This window comes from Felis catus, chromosome B1 (genome assembly GCF_018350175.1).
Source record: "Felis catus isolate Fca126 chromosome B1, F.catus_Fca126_mat1.0, whole genome shotgun sequence".
Taxonomy (NCBI): Eukaryota; Metazoa; Chordata; class Mammalia; order Carnivora; family Felidae; genus Felis; species Felis catus.
The window spans coordinates 137928401-137942971 of NC_058371.1; the positions used below are offsets into that span (position 1 = coordinate 137928401).

At 36.9% G+C, this 14571-nt stretch overlaps 1 long non-coding RNA gene across 1 annotated transcript; it reads left to right on the top strand.

The window, feature by feature from the left end:
- The first annotated feature begins 608 nt into the window (after window positions 1–608).
- Window positions 609–13555, top strand: LOC123385024. The gene is made up of 4 exons (XR_006596986.1): window positions 609–1771; window positions 5295–5325; window positions 6054–6179; window positions 12620–13555. It is a non-coding gene; the product is annotated as an uncharacterized LOC123385024 (long non-coding RNA).
- The last annotated feature ends 1016 nt before the right edge of the window (window positions 13556–14571 follow it).

Here is a 14571-nt window from a genome sequence, read left to right on the forward strand (position 1 = left end):
TCAAAGCTCCTCTTCTTCAGAGACCTAGCTCTGCTTTAATTGTGGTTAGTATCATGCCAGGCACACGTAGTTGCTTAAAAATATTTCTTAAATTGTTAAAAATAACATTCAACATTTGTGGAGTAATCACTATAAGCTGGGCACTATTTTAAGTGCATTGTATGAATTAGTGCATTTAACAAATAAAAGGATGTTATGAAAGATAACAGAAGAAAATGATTCCAAGTTTGGTAGACATTAATCTGGTACATATTTTTTTGTCTTTGAATTCTTTAAGGTTTATTAGAAATGGTATTTAGAAAATTACCTGTTATAGTTATTAAAAATTTTAATACTACATTTACTTACCCAAGTATCTCTGAAATACTATCACTGTAAAAGTAATCAACATAAAGGTATTAATTGTATGTTTCACATTTTTATGTGAAATCTAATCTGGTAGATATTTTATTGAAATTTCTGGGTATGTTTATTTAAAAAAAATTTTTTTTTTCAACGTTTATTTATTTTTGGGACAGAGAGAGACAGAGCATAAACGGGTGAGGGGCAGAGAGAGAGGGAGACACAGAATCGGAAATAGGCTCCAGGCTCCGAGCCATCAGCCCAGAGCGCGACGCGGGGCTCGAACCCACAGACCGCGAGATAGTGACCTGGCTGAAGTCGGACGCTTAACCGACTGCGCCACCCAGGCGCCCCTCTGGGTATGTTTAAACCCACGTTAGGGGTTACTAAGAAATATATACTGAATGCACTATAAACTTTTCACTCTTCTGTGCTTGAAGCAGGTGTTTAAATAATCTCACGGATCTGAGGAAACAGGAAAGAAATTTATATCTCTCTTTTCTCATATATCTCTCTTTTCTCATATGCAGTGGTTGGATGTTTCGAAGTTTGGAAGTTGTTATTGTAAACCAAAATTATTGAATATCAATAGTATTTTCTTATATGTGTTTGAAAATGGATATTTTAATTTTATGCCACAGAAACTTGTGTAATGATAAACTCTTAGTGGATTGTTTTCTGATGCATTATACTATTTTCCCTGAGAAGTCTTTTGAATGAAGAAAAGGTCTATCCTGAATATTGTAAAAATTGATAAATTTTTGATAAATAGCATGGCAGTGACTTTTACATCTTTGTCATAGTTCAAGACCTTTAACTTTGGATCTCAGTAAATGTTTGTTGAATACAGATAATTTGGAAAACAGGCAAAAAAGTCATCCATATTTTCATCAAGAAACACATCCACCATTAGCATTTATGGGTATTTCATTCCCTATCTTTCCCCCAAGGATAATGAAAATGCTTCCATGTTATTATTATAATCTTTGTACCCATCATTTCAACTATGTTTTTTGAAAATGGAAATATCTTCATATCCCTTTTCTCATTATAATATGAAAGAAATAACAAATTCAAACCTTAAGAAATGCATTAAGTGCAAAATAAAAATTCTTTATAATTTTACTTCCCAGAGATAAGGTGTTTAATAGTTTTATCTGTCATTTGAAACACCTACTTATTATTCCATTCAGTGGGTATAATTTACTTAGGTTTTTAATTTATGTAGGTTTTTCATTATTATTGGATATTTAAGATTTTTCTTCCAATGTTAGCCATTATAAGTAATACTCTGGTGAATATTTCACACATAAAGCTTTTCCCATATTTATTTCTTTTAGATAAATTTTTTCAAAATGGAATTATTGGATCAAAACCTATGAATGAACTCAAGGCCTTTGAAAAATATTTTCAAATTGATTTCAAAATGGTAATGCCAATTTATATTTTCAATAAGGTGGAAAGGTTTTAACCTGGTATAAAAATACCAGGTTCACAATACCAGTGCCAGAGTAGAGAATTATCATTCAACAAAGAACTTGCTAATGTTATGAGAAAAATAGCACTTCCCTGTGGTTTTATTTTGCATTTCTTTAATTTCTATTGGAACATTTCCCCAAGTTTGTTTATTAGTTGTATTTTCTTTTGTGGATTGTCTTTTTATATTATTAGGCTATCAGAGTTGTGAGTTTCCCTTTGTTGTATATATGAGCCCTACAAATTGTAACAAGAATGATCATTTATCTACTATATAACCTAATTTTTTCCCTCAGTGTATGCTTTTTAATTTTGAATTTTTTTATTAGTTTGGAGAAATTTTCCAAGTTTTGGGTAATAAAGTTATTGATCTTTTGTTTCTTCTGTTGGTTTTAAGCTTAGGAATTCCTTCTCCCTCCAGAAGTTTTATAGCTTTTTTCTGCTATGAGTTTTTTTTTTTTCTCTGCTGTGAGTTTTAACTACTTGACTTTTTGATCCATCTGGACATTACTTTAGTTACAGCAAGAAAGGAAGTTCTCTATTGGTTTTTCAATTTTTAATCTCATTTTATTGACATTTACTAAATAATTCTTCCCCTCTCTGCTGTTTTATGATAACTCCAATATCATACTTTAAATTTTTAGGTACCAAAAATTGGTACCAAAAGTTAGGTAAGGTCTAAATCTGAGTTTTTTGTTATGTGGGTATGAGTGCCTTTTACATATTTGCTTATGTATTACATGATTTTAACTGCTTTAATTTTAGAGTTGATTCAGCACATATTTATTGAGAGCTCACATGTATTAAGCTCAGTAATTTATTAATAACATTTTTTATAACTGTTTATTTGATATTCTTACCTACTTGCTCTTTCTGATGAATTATATATATGTATATATATATATATATATTTTAATTTTTTTTACATTTATTTATTTTTGAGAGAGAGAAACAGAGCACAAGTGGGGAAAGGGCAGAGAGAGAATGAGACACAGAATCTGAAGCAGGCTCCAGGCTCTAAGCTGTCAGCACAGAGCCCGACGTGGGGCTTGAACTCACAAACTGCGAGATCATGACCTGAGCTGAAGTTGGGTACTTAACCGACTGAGCCACCGAGGTGCTCCTCTAGCCTCTTTTCTTAGTTCTACTAGTTTTGAGAATTTTCTCTTAGGATATCAAAGTAGTCATTCACCTGCAAATAATGATAATTTTGTCTTTTTCATTCCTGTATTTATAATTTTTATTTATTAATTAAATAAGGTGAAATCTTCTTTGTTTTGTGCTTAATTTCAGTATAATGCCTATAGAATTTCTTCATTAAGCATGAGACTAATTGTTGGTTTGATATAAAAAATAGCTTCTATTTACTGGGTGTTTATCATGTACCAGGTGCTGTGCTATATATACATGAGGTCAATAGTGGTGTTATTTGCCCCTGGGTCTGTTTAACTTCAAAATTACCTTTTAAGCTGTTAATGAAATCAGGAATGGAGGTTAATTTCATCAAATACCTTTTGGCATCTGGTGATTTTTATTTGTTGATGTAATGGTGTTATAAATGTATTTTTAATACTTTATATAAATTGATATTCTTTCGTATTCCAAGAGAGAATTTCAATAACTTCCAATTATTCATATATCAGGGTGAAAAATAGTTAGGCTAAATGATTACATGGAGAATTGTCTTATGAATTTTCTTGTTTAATTTTTTATTATAGCATATTCTATTAATAAATGTCTCACGACTGGGCCTTTCTTAGTTTCCCTGTTTAGTTCTATTTGGTTACCTTAGAAGATATTTTGTTGAATTCTATTTGCAAATATTTTATTTGTAATTTCACTCATACTCTTAACTGAAAATTTTCAAAAGTCTCCTTTCTTTTCTCCTCCCCTCCTTTTCCTCTTTTCCTTTAAAAAACATTCTGCTATTTTTGTAAGGTTTTGGCACCAGGGCTAAATTTGCTTTTCTAGAATTAATTAGGTTGTTTTCCATTTCTTACGTTTTGGAGCTGGATTTATTTGTTTGTTTATTTATTTATTTAAAATTTATTTATTTATTTTGAGAGAGAGAGCATGGGGGAGGGGAAGAGAGAGGTAGAGACAGAATCCCAAGCAGGCTCGGTGCTGTCAGCATAGAGCCCGATGTGGGACTCAAACTCACGAACTGTGAGATCATGACCTGAGCCGAGATCAAGAGTCAGGCCCTTAACTGAGTGAGCCACCGAGGTGCCCCATGGGTCTATTTATTTAATATGACACTCTCTGTTCCTAAAAATTTGAAAGACTTCACTTATAAAATAGCATGAGCTGGGAACATAAGCATTCTGGTAAATAAGACAAGAAAAAATGTGAGAAGATAGGATACATATTTTTATTCCTTGCAAATGTCTGCTTTTCTTTATAAGTTAATTTCCCTTCTCAAATAAGAATAACAAGGACCTTTGTACTTTTGAGATTAATATATATTTTAATAGGGAATTTTCCTGCTGCAATAATGACATTTGCTGTTCCATCAGTTCAGACTTGATGCTCTGTTGACATTAGTGATCCCTGAAAAGCTTCTTGATGGTTTATTATTGTATTCTTGTTCTGCCCAGGCAACAAATCCACTTATTTTCCTCTTTGTTGGCATCTTGTTTAGAGCATTTTATTATAATGACCCCTGAGGCTCTGCAGAAGGCACGATGTCCTTCTCCTTTGGGAGAAAGCGTGGTGCAGATTCTGGGAGCAAGGGTTACTTTGGAGATAGACGGATCTGACTTTCCAAGCCCATCACACCACTTATTAACTGTTGACTTTTCTAAGTCTCATTTTCCTAATTTGTGAAGTGGCAACAGAGATAAACCTCAAGCCATTGGTTTTACTAGAAAATAGTTTTAAAATGCTGAGCATCGATTCTGACGCACAGTAAACAATCAGTGGTAGCTCTTCTTATTTGATGTTTCATGTTCATTGCCTCTTTAGACCAACGGTGTCAAATGTGTTCGGAGATGTAAAAAGTGCTACCTTTTTAATTTAAAAATAACTTTGTTGAAAAAAATAACTTTATTGAAGTATAATTTGTAAAGATACAATGCTTCCATGAGTTTTGCCAAATGTATACACAGTCAAAATATAGCACATCGCCATCTGCCCGAATGGTCCCCATGTGTTCCTTCCCAACCAGTCCCATCTCCTCTTTTCAGTTCTTAGGCAACAACTGATCTGCTTCTAGATTAAGTTTGTTTTCTGTTGACTTTCATGAGAATGGACTTATGTGGTAGGCACTCTTTTACATTAGATTAGTTTTTTATGTTTTATTTTCAGGATAGTGTTTTAGAGATTCAACTATGTTGTTGCATGGAACAGTTTTTTTTTTTTTTTTTTAAACTGCATTTGGGTTGTTTTCAGTTTGGGGCTTTTATGAATAAAGCTGCTGTAAACATCCATGTAACAGTTTTTAAAAAATGAGTCTGTACATATATTTTCTTTTGCAGGTATTTGGGAGAGGAATTCCTGAGTTACCTGGTCAGTGTGTGTTAAACTTCCTAAGAAATTGTCAAAGAGTTTATCAAAGTGGCTATACTGTTTTACATTTCTACCAGCAGTGTCTGCGAATTCCAGTTGCTCCACATCCTTACTTATATTTAATATTGTCAGTTTTTAAAATTTTAGCCATGTGAGTAGGAAAGTAGTGGTATCTCATTGTGGTATTAATTGTATTTCCTTTGTGACTAAAGATGTGGAGCATCTTTACACATGCTTTTTGGCATTCCGTGCATCTCCTTTTGTGAAATTTCTGTTCAAATATTCTGCCCAGTTCAGCTGGCTTATTTGTCTTTTTGTTCTTGAGTTAGAAGAGTTCTTATATATTCTGGAGATAAGTCCTTTATGTCAGATATATGCATTTTGAATATTTTCTTCTAGAATTTTTAGTTTGGCTTTTATATTTAGGTTTATGATCCATTTCAAATTAATTTTTGTGACAGTAAAGATCAAGGTTCACTTTTTCCCATATGGATATCCAAGCACCATTTGTTATTGAACATAGATTGACCACATATGGATGGGTGTTTTTCTTACTCTCTATTCTGTTCCATTGATCTGTATGTCCATTTTTGCTGGCATAAAAATAGACATTTTTTATACGATAACATTATATTAAATCTTTAAATCAGGTAGTGTGGATGTTTTGTTCTTCTTTTTCACTTTTTTTTTTTTTTGCTATTCTAAGTTCTTTATATTTCCATATACAGTTTAGAGCCAGCCTGTCAGTTTCTACAGCGAAGTCTGCTGGGATTTTTATTGCTATTATGAAGAATCTATGGATCAATTTAGTGAGAATTGACATTTTAAGAATATTGAGTCTTCTGACCCTGAAAGTAAGTTATACATTTCCACTTATTTAGGTATTTATTTTGTCTCAGCAATGTTTTGTTGTTTTCAATGTAAGAACTCAAACACATTTTAAAATAATTGTCGACAAGTATTTAGTATTTTTGATTCTGTTATAAATGATATTGCTTTATAAAAAAATGTTTATTTATTTTTGAGAGAGAGAGAGACAGAGACAGAGTACAAGCAGGGGAGGGGCAGAGAGAGAGGGAGACAGAATCTGAAGCAGGCTTCAGGCTCTGAGGTGTCAACACAGAGCCGGACACAGGGCTTGAACCCGCGAGTCGGGAGATCATGACCTGAGCTGAAGTCAGAGGTTTAACTGACTGAGCATCCAGGCCCCCCAATGATATTGCTTTTTAATTTTAATTTCTAATTGCTTATTTCTAGAATGTAGAAATACAATTGATTTTTCGGTATTGCCATTGTATCCTGCTACCATCCTAAATTCACTTATTATTTCTGGTAGCTTTTGTCTAGATTCCTCAGGATTTTCTATGTATATGAGCATATTGTCTACTAATAACAGCAATTTTATTTCTTCTTTTCCAATCTGTATGCCTTTTATTTCCTTTTTTTAAACGTTATTGCATTGGCTAGGACTTTTAGCAAAATGTTTAATAAGTGGTAAAAGAAGGACTTCTTGTTCCTGATTTTAGAGGGAAAGCATTCAGTCTTTCACCAGTAAGTATGTTAACTGTAGGTTTTTCTATATCAGCTAAAGACATTCTATTCTATTCCTAGCTTGCTGAGAGTTTAACATGAATGGATTTTGATTTTTCTCAAATGCTTTTCCTGCATTTTATGAGGTAGTCATATTGTATTCACTTATTTTTTTGCCAATATAGTGAATTACATTGATTGGTTTTCTGATGTTAAACCTTTAGTTTTTGGGACAAACCAAAACCATTTCTGGGATGCTATTTGATCATGGTATTTTACTCTTTTTACATATTGTTGGGTTTAATTCTGCGGAAATACCATTTATTTCATAAAGGTGGGTGATGGTCACATAGGATTTCATTTAACATTAATTCTGTTAAAAGAGATAGTGAGATGCAAGGTATAAGGTAGAGCAAACGTTTCTCTAAAATTAAGATTGTAGCCATCAAGGATAATAAGTGGTATGTTTTGTTGTCATAGTATTAACTGACACTAAACCAAAACTTTGTTTTACAGAAAAGTCTTTAGAAATGTAGAAAATTCAGGGGCGCCTGGGTGGCGCAGTCGGTTAAGCGGCCGACTTCAGCCAGGTCACGATCTCACGGTCTGTGAGTTCGAGCCCCGCGTCGGGCTCTGGGCTGATGGCTCAGAGCCTGGAGCCTGTTTCCGATTCTGTGTCTCCCTCTCTCTCTGCCCCTCGCCCGTTCATGCTCTGTCTTCTCTCTGTCCCAAAAATAAATAAACGTTGAAAAAAAAAATTTAAAAGAAATGTAGAAAATTCATAAGAATTTTCCTTCCTCATATTTTTGTTGAAGTTGTCAGTTTATATCCCTGCTAGTGAGCTATAGAAAGCTTTCCAAATGGACTTCAATTATTCTACATGCCTTGAGAGCTGACAAATACAATAGCATAGACATTTTACATGGTCTCTGCAGTCCAATATCAAGACCTTTGTTCCCAATAGAATTTAAGTAATGTAAATAAAAGGCATGGGGGAATGAAAATAAGCAGAGCAAAGTCCTTAGGAGTAAATCAGTTATGAATGGTGATCCAAGGGTTATGCTTCTGATGCTGTTGAGGATAATTCTGCATTGTATTATATCTGAAGCTATGACTGTAAATCTGTAAGGTTGTCATTAGATTTGTCACAAAGGAATCTCTGTCTCTCTCTCTGGTAAAAGATAAAGTTCTTACCAGTCATCCAGGGCAAATGTGTTGGGACCACTTAAAAATACACAACACAAACATTGCTTAGATTTACACTGAGGTGTGAATACCCTTCTTTTGAGAGTACCACAGTCCTTTCCCAAGGACCTCCAGGTTCTTCTGGTGCCCACTAACAGAAAGGGAGAACCACTCCAAGTATTAATCCAGAGAGCAATCTTGCAATAAAAAATAAGCATGAATACTACTTCCTTTATGTATGAGACTCAGGAGTTCTGCTCAAGTATGAGGACTTTTTGAAAGCAAGATCTGCACACAGCTCTGGGTCTTGTACATTGTAGGGACTCAGGAAATGTTTGTTTAAAGAATAGGTGGACATTTCAATGACAGAATGTGCTTTCTAATATAACCAAAAGTTCCAGTGTCAGAACTACCTATATTCCATAACAATAACAGTCTAATTCCTGGGTTATAGGTTTTTAATATCCAAGGAACATTAACTTTTTATTGATAGAAGAATATTAGGTAAATGAGGACAAGAAGAGTTTGATGCCAGAGGTTTAACCTTATAAAGAAATCACCAGAGGTGGGGACCAGCAGAATCAGCATTTCTTGATAGCTTAGAAAGGCAAATTCTCTGGCCCCCATCCTGGACCCCACTGATCAGAAACTCTGGAAGGGGGGCCCAGTCATTGTTTTAACAAGCCCTCAGGTGAGACTGATGCATGCTAAGGTTTGAGGACATTGGTATAAGGGCATGGATTCTCAACCATGGCGGTGAAAAATAGGCTCATCTGAGGAGCTTCTAAAATATACTAATTGGTGAGGCGCCTGGGTGGCTCAATCGGTTACATGTCTGACTCTTGATTTTGGCTCAGGTCATGAGCTCGCAGGTCATGAGATTGAGCCCTGTGCTGTCAGCGCAGAGCCTGCTTGGGATTTTCTCTCTCCTTCTCTCTCCCTATCTCTCTGTCCCTCCCCTGCTCTCTCTTTCACACTCTCTCTCAAAATAAATAAATAAACTTTTAAAAATATGTACTAATTGCTTGGTCCTACCCTAGATCAATTAAATCAAAGTTTCTGAGAATTGGGGTCGATGTTTGTTAAATACTCTCCAACTGAGTTTATTATTCAATCAGGGAAGAGAACCACTGACTGATATAGGGCACTGGTCTTATAAGGTTGTTTTTGGCTTTGGCATTTGTTTTTTACTTCTTTATTGAAGAAAATACTTACATGCAGAAAAGCAGGTACATCATAACTGTGTATTTTGATAAATCATGGCAAGGTGAACATACTTGTGTAACCAACACCTGGGCCAAGATGTAGACCATTACCTGCACCTCTTCAGTCCCCTTGAGCTCCCGCTGATCATTACCCTTGCATCCCTCTTACATTACACATGCTTTCATGTAACCACTATTTCAACTCCTTACACTATTGTTGAGGTTTGTAGGCTGTTATTTATTTATTTTTAATCGTGGTCTGCATCACTGACATTAGAATCACCTGACATTCTCGTTAAATTACAGATTCCTCCCCGCCTCAAATCAGAACTTCTAAGTTAAAATCTTAAAATTTTTTTTTTAACGTTTATTTATTATTGAGAGACTGAGAGAGACAGAGCATGAACAGGGGAGGGGCAGAGAGAGAGAGGGAGACACAGAATACAAAGCAGGCTCCAGGCGCCGAGCTGTCAGCATAGAGCCTGACGTGGGGCTCGAATGCGCAAACCGCGAGATCATGACCTGAGCACAAGGCGGACACTCAACCGACTGAGCCACCCAGGTGCACCACTAAGTTAAAATCTTTAGGGGTAGGAGTATGAATTTTTAATAAGTTCTATATTTGTTCTTTGCACTGAAATTTGAGAACAATTATAACAGTCATTTCTGTCACTTATTGTGAATCTTCTATGTGCCAATACTATTCTAAGTGTTCTTCATATATTCATCTCATTTAATTCTAACCTCGACACTCTGAGATAGATCCTATTACCATTCTCATTTTTTTTTTCAGATAATTAAACTGAGGCTTATTAAGTTAAACGACTTGCCCAAGGTTATACAGCTGGTGAGAACCAGACTCAGCTTGCAGAGTCTTGTATGTGCTACCACTAGCTTATTTTGTTTGTAGTAGGGAAACTAGGTGAAGAATGCAAATGCATCAGAATAACATTGTCCCATCTCTAATCTTTTTAAAAATAAGTGATCTGGAATTAGGAGACAAAATCCAAATTTCTTTGAGGACCACTCTTGTTTATCCTCATTTCTTTTGCTTTTCTTTCTTTCCTTTCTTTTCTTTCTTTCTTTCTTTCTTTCTTTCTTTCTTTCTTTCTTTCTTTCTTTCTTTCTTTCTTTCATATATCATTTCAAAATTCCCACATGAAGAAAAAGTCATTTGAAAAAATAAATTATTGTTAGTTTTAGTGACTTAAGGTACTACCCCTCTAAGTGGTTTCTTAAAAAATGAATCTATTTAATGCAAAAAAAAAAAAAAAAAAAAAAGAATCCACGTTTGAATAGAAGAATTTTAGGCCAAAGTAGATGGGTCATTTTCAGTGTAAATGGGTATGTTTGGGGGCGTGGGGCCACAGTAGGATTCACAGACTGTTTCTTCTGTAGGTGAGTGACTGTACCATACACTTCCTAGTCTGTTTGGTGTGGATGTCTATTAGGTAGGAACTGCATTCTCATTCATATTGAAATTTATAAAGCAATGCAACAGCTGAAACTCTTGGTTTCATCTTTTTAGAACAAGGGTGGACAAATTACAGATGCTGTGGCTGGTTCCAGTCCTTAAGCTATAGCGGCTTCTACCTTTTTAAATGTAAATTTGAAAAGACTGTTAACCTTTCTACTGGAACAATTGCCAAAGGATTGAGTACATTGTTTTCTTGGCTCATAAAGCCTAGAAAGGTTTCCTATCTGGACCTTTATGGAGATTTTACTGACCCCCCCCATTTGGTAGATAATTCTGACATTGCAAGTTATGCCAAAGAAAAGGAGCGCACTCATATTGTTTAGGACATACAAACTTTATTATTAAAAAAATTGTTTTTAAGGTTTATTTATTTATGTAAAAAATTTTTTAAAACATTTTAATTTATTTTTGAGAGACAGACAGAGACAGAGACAGAGCATGAGTGGGGGAGGAACAGAGAGACACACACAGAATCTGAAGAGGCTCCAGGCTTTGAGCTGTCAACACAGAGCCCGACACAGGGCTTGAACTCATGAATCGTAAGATCATGACCTGAGCCGAAGTCGGATGCCTAACCGACTGAGCCACCTAGGTGCCCCAAAAGTTTATTTATTTTTGAGAGGCGGGGGGGAGAGGCGCAGAGAGAGAGGGAGACACAGAATCTGAAGCAGGCTTCAGGCTCTGAGCTGTCAGCACAGAGCCTGATGCAGGGCTCAAACCCATAGACTGTGAGATCATGACCTGAGCTGAAGTCAGATGCTTAACTGACTGAGCCACCCAGGTGCCCAGACGTATAAACTTTATTGAATTAAGATGTGTTTGTTGGATGAGTATTGTGTGTGTGTCGGGGATGGGAGTGTAAGCTAAAGGTCTGGGATCCTCTGCTTAGTTGTGCTGGAGGAGTATAACCCAATATGGTAGCCCTCGGGCTCTGATGATATTCTGCTTATTGAAATCAGTAAGTATTTGATAACTATTCTTCTTATTAACCACAACCTAAGATTTAATTTAATTTCTCAGACAAACTTGGAGCTTGTTGGGAGAAATGAACTCGTAAACCTGCTTTCCTAAACTCTATTACTGATTACTTTCTCCATGTCAGACATTAGTTTCTAAGTGGTTTACATTATTTTATTTAATCTTCCCAACTTCTCTGTGAGGAATTATCAGCTTCCTTTCACAGATGAAGAAATGTGAGACAGAGACTTTTCCAAGGGCTCTGGCTCTGATTCCTTAAAGTGAGATGTAGGGACGAGGGACCAAAGCAGGTGTAGCCGGAAACAGAGGAAATCTCCACACTGAATAATATGCCAAGAAAGCATTATTATCCAAATGTTGAATCCATCTATAAATAGGAAATCTCTCTTTTTTTTTCTGGAATGTGCAAGCAAATTAAAAAACATCCTTTATGCACAGCAGGATTTCGGAACAGATGCACACATTGCTGCTTACTGCTCAGTTTTCAATTTGTTCTGCAGGCCATGGAGACAGGCCAGCTCTATATGTAGGTTGGAATAGAAAAACGCCCAAGTGCCTGAATTCTCTATAGCAACAACATGGGATTCAGGAATTTGAGGCAAAAGGCTTCCTTCCTTTCTGCACTCCTTTCTGGCTACTCACTGATGCTTGAAATGCATTTAACAAGGGACAAAGGCTTTGAAAGTCATTAAGAAACACTTCACAGCAGCCACTCCTGAAGGCTCGCATACCATTCTGTATGTCTTAATCCTGGTACTTATCATACTGTATAGACAGGGACTGTGAATTATATTTTTATAATTAGCATCCGGCACAGTGTCAGGCCCTAAATAAGTTGATTATTAAATATTTGTTGAATGAATAAAAGTTACACTTGTACTTAGGTATAAATGACTCATATTAGAACCTTTCCCGACAGCTGGTCCTGCCAGGGTCTGGGTGCTGAAGGGGCCCCAGGAGAAGAGGAAAGAACCAGAGGGAGGAGGCTGAGAATACTAAAGAAACATCATCTCCTTCACAGTTTCCCTTGCAGCCAACCCTAAGTTGGTTCACTGAGAACGGAGCTGCTCGAGAGACATGGGAAAAAACCTATGTGCTTGCTGTCATGCAAAATGAAAACCAGTGGGTACAGTCACTATGAGCATTTCCTTTAGTGCCCAAGTGCATAGTGGGCTGCCTAGAGCTATAATCCTGTGCCAGGACTATTATCAGATATCTTTTGGATATCGAGTCTAAGCATAGAACTTTGGTTTTGTTGTTGGCAGTGACTTTTTTCTTCTGTGACATGGTTTTAGGGTTTGGTGTTAGTGACTATGCACATCACTAACTTCATCTGCAGTTCCCAGGGGACACGTCATTGGATAATGCTGTCCCATACCTAGCAGGCTGGAATGAGTGACATGTCCAAAGCTGACCAGAAATGCTGGACCAGAAATGCCCAGTAACACTGTTCTGGGAGCAGTCTTCAGCCAATGGCCGGTGGGTGTTTGGGAACAAATACCCCACTGCTGCTTCTCCTGTTGGATGACCTGAGAATGTATATTTTATACTGTTTCCCCATTTCCCCATGGTTTAGGCTGTAGTCACCCCCAACAGTAACTAGCTTGGCGTCATACCTTTGGTGACTTTTTTCCCTTCCCTCCCTCATTTCCTGCTCAGCTATTGGAGGTAAGGCAATGGGTTTTGCTCATTCCAAAGTACACTCTAGTATCTTGTAGTCATCACTTAAAAACTGCTGGGTTTGACACTGAGATACCACCTCACGCCAGTCAGAGTGGCTAAAATGAACAAATCAGAAGACTATACATGCTGGCGAGGATGTGGAGAAATGGGAACCCTCTTGCACTGTTGGTGGGAATGCAAACTGGTGCAGCTGCTCTGGAAAACAGTGTGGAGGTTCCTCAAAAAATTAGAAATAGATCTACCCTATGACCCAGCAATAGCACTGCTAGGAATTTACCCAAGGGATACAGGAGTGCTGATATATAAGGGCACTTGTACCCCAGTATTTATAGCAGCACTTTCAGCAATAGCCAAATTATGGGAAGAGCCTAAATGTCCATCACCTGATGAATGGATAAAGAAGATGTGGTTTATATATACAATGGAATACTACTTGAGAGTGAGAAAGAATGAAATCTGGCCATTTGTAGCAGCGTGGATGAACTGGAGAGTACTATGCTAAGTGAAATAAGTCAGGCAGAGAAAGACAGATATCATATGTTTTCACTCATATGTGGATCCTGAGAAACTTAACAGAAGACCATGGGGGAGGAGAAGTGGGGGGGGGGGAGTTACATAGAGATAAGGAAGCAAACCATAAGAGATCTTAAATACTGAGAACAAACTGAGGGTTGATGGGCAGGGGGGAGGGAGGGGAAAGTGGGTGATGGGCATTGAGGAGGGCACCTGTTGGGATGAGCACTGGATGTTGTATGGAAACCAATTTGACAATAAATTATATATATGTTGAAAAAGTGCTAGGTTTGTTTGAAAACATTTTTTTAATGTTTATTTTTTGAGAGAGAGATAGAGTGTGAGTGGGGGTGGGGGGGGTGAGGGTAGGGGGATGGGGCAGAGAGAGAGGGAGACACAGAATCTGAAGCAGGTTCCAGGCTCTGAGCTGTCAGCCAGCACAGAGCCAGATGAGGGGCTCTAACCCACGAACCTGAGACGAAGTCGGCCGCTTAACTGACTGAGCCATCCAGGTGCCCCTGGGTTTGTTTTGTTTTGTTTTGGTTTTGGTGAGGGTTGGGAGAAGTGTGGGGTGGAGGTACAGGTGTGTGAAGGTATGGGTTTCTGTTGACATCGGATTTCCCTGGCTCACTGAGGACTGTTAATTCATCAGTGTTGAGGGAATGAGAGTCCTTC